Source organism: Meleagris gallopavo, chromosome 19 (assembly GCF_000146605.3).
Source record: "Meleagris gallopavo isolate NT-WF06-2002-E0010 breed Aviagen turkey brand Nicholas breeding stock chromosome 19, Turkey_5.1, whole genome shotgun sequence".
NCBI lineage: Eukaryota > Metazoa > Chordata > Aves > Galliformes > Phasianidae > Meleagris > Meleagris gallopavo.
The window spans coordinates 64,361-69,710 of NC_015029.2; the positions used below are offsets into that span (position 1 = coordinate 64,361).

The 5,350-nt window shown below is 49.5% G+C and overlaps 1 long non-coding RNA gene across 2 annotated transcripts; it reads right to left on the reverse strand.

Moving 5' to 3' along the window:
* Positions 1–291: 291 nt before the first annotated feature.
* Positions 292–5,337, reverse strand: LOC109370445. 2 transcript variants are annotated; one of them, XR_004161639.1, is made up of 6 exons: positions 3,951–5,337; positions 3,534–3,657; positions 2,999–3,061; positions 2,674–2,757; positions 1,620–1,696; positions 292–1,160 (listed from the first exon to the last, which is right to left on the reverse strand). It is a non-coding gene; the product is annotated as an uncharacterized LOC109370445 (long non-coding RNA). The 2 variants fall into 2 exon arrangements; XR_002120536.1 differs by having other exon boundaries at positions 293–1,160; positions 2,674–2,760.
* Positions 5,338–5,350: the final 13 nt, after the last annotated feature.

Below are 5,350 nucleotides of genomic sequence, written 5' to 3' on the forward strand. Positions count from 1 at the left end.
TCTCGCTGAATGGCAGCACAGCCTTCAGGCGTGTCAGCCAATCCTCCCAACTTCGTATCATCAGCAAACTTGCTGAGGGTTGCCACTATACCCTCATCAAGGTCATTGATGAAGATGTTGAACAAGACCGGACCCAGCACAGACCCCTGGGGGACACCACTGGTTACAGGTCTCCAGCCAGACTCTGCACCACCAACGACGACCCTCTGCGCTCTGCCAGTCAGCCAGTTCTCAACCCACCTCACTGTCCAAAGGAGGATAAAATACAGATGTTCCATACACAAAAGCAAAGAGAAGAGGTTGTGAGGGGCTTCCCCAGTGAGAAGTACAATTTCAGAAAGGGACACATACAGAAAACCCAGAGTGACATCCAGGCAAATGTAACAATGACAACTACAAAACCAGTGGTACAGAGAGAGAATTCACTGCCAGGAGTATTTCACTGTCCAGCGATAAAGATTGACAGTATGTCTGCTTACAGGGGGTGCAAGGATGGAGATGCATGTCAGGATGTGCATTGCACATGGGAGTTTGCAAGAAGGGGTTTGCAGGTAGACTGTTGGTTTTGCAAACATGCACACAAATTTGTCTTTGCATGAGGCTGTGTGGTGGGGTGGCCCATGTGGGTGTGTGTTCATATGTGTGTGTTTACAGAGATGGACATGCACAGCTCTGTGCAAAGGGATGGGATTGCAATGTCTGCACGTGGGTTTGCACAAGGGCAGGCCTGCACAGAGAACACCACGTTCAGAGGCACAGGGGGTGGAGCAGAGTGCAGTGGCCATGTCCTGTGATCCACGGAGCTCCATGGGCATCCTCAGGTATCAGCAACAGCAATAGCACTCGGAACACTGCCTCGAAGAACAGGACGGGGGCTTGGTGGGCTGAAGCTGCAGAGATGCTACTCTGGACCAGAAGTCGTGCAGCAGCTCATGAAATGCTGCTGGACAAATCAGGCTGTGCGCCCTTTGTGAATCCATAATTGTGATTGTTTATTGATTGAGCACAACCAGATAAGACGTGGAGTGCCGAGTCAGGCGGCACTCGCAGCGCTGCCCTGTAACACCACTCACTGCAGCCACTGCCTTCTGATGCTCTTCCTTTCAGTCCTTCAGCTGCAGTTTCTGCATCATTTCCACAAGGCTGTTCACTGTGGAGGACTGGAAAGAAACAAAGCAAGTGTAAAAATAGGACAGAAACAATCTAGGGAGATTTCATTAAGAAAATCTGATCAGTAAACTTCCAGAATGGCCCCATGCAGAACAGCATGTTCCTGCCATTCAGGTCACTGACGTTACTTCCTATAACACGCTGCCTATGGTAAGATTTATGCTCTGCTGTGGGAACGCGGTTTCAAAGGTTGCAGTGCCCAACATGGCAAGGCTCTTTATCACAGCAAAACCCTCTGGCCATTACTAACAGCACCCTTCTCAATTGAGAGAAAGGCATCCAAGCTTCCCTGGGCAGCTCTCACTGACAGTGTGATTTCCTCAAACACATAGCTGGGTGTTTTTCTATGACATTGCTTCCCTTGGGATTCTTCAATCTCTTTGATGTCTGACAGATGGAGGCACTAAGAACAACAAGAGGGCGTGGGTATGTGTTCACCATGGACTCACCTCTGTACGTGCAGCGGCAGCTCTCAGAGCAGCCTTCATCATTTCCATTCTCCTCTCTTTTTGTCTTTGTCTTCTTGCTATAAGGCAAGAAAAAAGATGAATTCATTTTGTCAACAGCAAAACTGCAGAAACATGGGTACGACAAAAACAAATGGCAGAAAAAAGACAAAGGAAATTGGACTAGGAAGCTTCTCAGTAAATGACATTTCCAGGGGGACATACAGAAGACCATCACGGAGTGAATGGAAAAAGATGGGCTTACATATTCTGCCCTTTGGACTTTATAGCCTTCAACTCTTTTCCCCTCTACAGAGAAAGAAAAAGCAAAGCCAACCCCAAGCAAACTCCATGTCTCACCAAGGGCAGCAGCTCACCAGGGCGGGTACCACAGCACCTTCTTACCGCTTCGCTTGGAGCTCCGCGCTGTGGCAGGCCCAGGCTGTGCTGCTGCAGCCAGCACGCTGTCTCCGTTCCGACACATTCTCATGGCGTTCTCCCCGCTCCACTCATTCCTCACTCTCTTATTGGCAGAGAACTGCTCTGCTGTTCATTTCTCTTGCTCCAAGCCCTTGCGCTTTCTTCCAGCCAGGGTCTTGGAGACAGAATGGGGGTTCACTGCAGGGAAGGCTCTTCCCCCTGCACTGGGACCTGCTCTGTTAGGAAGCCCTCTAGCCTGGACACGAACTTCAGATTACGTTCTCTAAGGAGCTTTCTCAGAACAGACTGCATTCATGCGGCTCTTGCCGTTTGTCTCAGCACCTCTCCCTGTCATCATCAAGAAAGGAGAAGGGACAGGATTTAAAGAGAGTTCAACACTACCTTCAGTCTGTAAAATGGGCCACAATGCTAGGACATCTCATCTTGAGTATTTATGGTCACGGATCTTAGGATCATGGGTGACCTTTGGGTTTGCATTTCAAATCAGGACAGGGATTACCTACCAGGGAAACAGGACCTGAAGCAACATGCAGCGACAACAGTCTCAGGAAAGAACAGACAAAGTCTAACTAGAAAAACAGTGCACCAAACCCAGATGCCTGCTGTGTGTCTGTACCTCTCTTGGGTGCCATGTTACGCCCTGTATTCCTCCCCAGACTTTTCACAAGGCTGCACTTCGCTGGAAGGCCGCTTGCATCGCCTTCTGACAGAAAGGAAACAAGAAATCACTTTGGAGCAAGATTTTAGCACAGCCAACTACAAACTTCTACTCTTCAACCATAGTTTCTTAAATTTGCCTTTCTGCTGCTACAGCATTTTGCCATTTCTGCAGTCAGCATAGATCTGCAGTGTACTTTCTTCACTCCTCCACCACATACAGCCCTTCATGCAGCCCTGTGTAGAAACAGATACCCACACCGCAGATCACAAGAGGTTCTTACGTGTGGAGGCTTTCCATTTCCCTCCATGCCCAGCTCCATCCCGTGGACACCCAGGCTCCATCCCTACAACAGATTGTGTGTTGATTTCAGAGACACCAGGAGCAGCATTGTCCTGTTAGCCCATGTCTAATCCCAAAAACCAAAGACACTCTTCTACAGACAGAACAGAAACTGATGTTTAAACTGCAGTGTGCTAACAAAAAGCATAACTAGCCTCATTCCTGCTCAGATGGCAGCAAATGAACCCTGCTCTGCCTAATAGCTCTACATTCTGCAGATCAATGGTGCTTCAGCGAACAAAATGCTATCAGGTCAAAAAGTTTAGATACATTTTTTGGCTCTAAAAGGAATTCACTCAACTCTAAACATTTATACACAGACTTCAGTCTCAGTGCTGTCATCAGCTGCCGCTGTCAGCCTCTCTAATGCTTCCACAGTGGCTTACTTGACATCTCCAACAGCACTGCACCTGCTCAGAAGTAATACTCAAAATTCATTCTTCTATACTTCATGACAGAGGACTGAATAAACTCACTTTTGCGTGGTGCTAAGGGTGATCCATCCCTATCACATCCCTCTGTGCGCTGCAAGGTGCAGTTGGATCTCTGGCAGCCTGCTGGCTGCTGCTCCCAAATGCAGGGAACCGCACCGCACTGCTTCTGAGGAGAGAAAGGAAGAAACATCGGTGGGAACGGGCAGCCAAGGTTTGCAGAGAGGTAACAGATTGTGCCAGTGATAGGATAGCAGAGTGCTAGGACATTATTTATCTCTAAGGGAAAATACCACAGCCTGAGCCGCGCCCATGCCATTAGCCCAGGCTGTCAGCAGTGAGTGCAGAACCCAACTGGTTATTGAGGTAACAAAAGACCAGTAGGGCTCCCCCTGCTCCACTCCTTCCCCTTAAAAATGCAAAAAAGGGAAGAAAAACTAAGCAAAAGAAACTCAGCCATACCTTTCCACACACAGAGCAGGAATTGGTCTCCTTGCTGAGACATGACCGCTGAAGTCTCAGAGGAAGCCCAAGTTCTGAGGGCTCTCTCCACAGGAACCTCCCTCGCTCCTGGAAAGAGCTGGCTTCACTCTTCCTAGGACTGCCTTTATCCCCAAAATCTCTGTTTGGACATGAAAGCTGCAGAAAGTATCAACAAGTGAAAATTAATGAGGAAGAAGCATTTTCCCAGCTTTCTTCATTCATGCCATTCGGCCTCTCGAAGAGGGCAACATCTGGAAATCAGCTGGCTGCCAGAGCTGCCTAATGCTAGCTCCAGCTTGTCTCTGACTGCCATGGCTTATGTCAGCAAGTGCTCTTCTCCAACTCCTCAGTAGCTCTGCGCCCAGCCATCCATGGGGCAGTGACGCACAAGTTCCTCTCTGTGAAGTCTGTACTCTTCTTGCTTTATAATGTCTGACATGAAGGTGGGGGTCTGGCAGTGAATTTCCAGGAGAGTAATGACATTTCATCATCCTCACTGAAATACAGGATGGAATCTCACCAAGAACCCATTTCCCCTGGAAACAGTCATGCTGATGGGCACTGCTGGAGTTGGGAACTCCTCCCCAGATCAGATTTTCTGTTGAGACACCTCCCAGCAACCACCCAGCATCAAATGCAGCTCACCAGTTCAGCCTGGTCAGCCTAAGCTGTGCCCAGCTCACACACACGCTGCAGCAGTGCTTCCGACGGGCTCTCACAAGGTGATCTCTCTCAAGAAAGGCTCACAGCTCAGTCTCTGCATGCAGCACGCTCACCAGAGCATGAGCGCTGCTCACCAGCTGAGGCACAAACGCTCCCACCCTGGTGATGATTGTGACCTCAACGAGTGCCCACATCATTTCTGTGTTTCCATCAAAAGTGAAAGAGATGGACGCCTCCCAGATCCCAATTGTAGGAAACAACACCAGGGTCACCCAATGCAGTTATTTGAAGAAAATAACGGAGAAGTGAAGATGATTCATGTGCAGCCCAATAAAAACCAGTAAAGAACAATATGGCCTCATAGTGGTCAATGGAGTCCCAGGAGAACTAATAGGAAGCAATAGGAATGCACATCTGTATGCTCCAGGGTCGGTGCTGGCTTCTCGGGCTGTGGCTATGGCTTTAAGTCCCTGGACTGGTTCCAGCCTCTTGGGCTGTGTCTTTGGTCCCCAGGGCTGGTACTGCCCTTCGGGCTTTGGCTTTAGGCCTGGGGCCAGTGCCAGCCTTTCTGGCTGTAGATGTGGCTTTAGCCCCAGGGCTGCTATGGGCCTCTGTGGCTGTAACTGTAGCTTTACAGCCTAGGGCTGGTGCTGGCCTCTCGAGTTGTGGCTGTGGATTTGGGCCCAAAGCTGGTGCTGGCCTCTTGTGCTGTGACT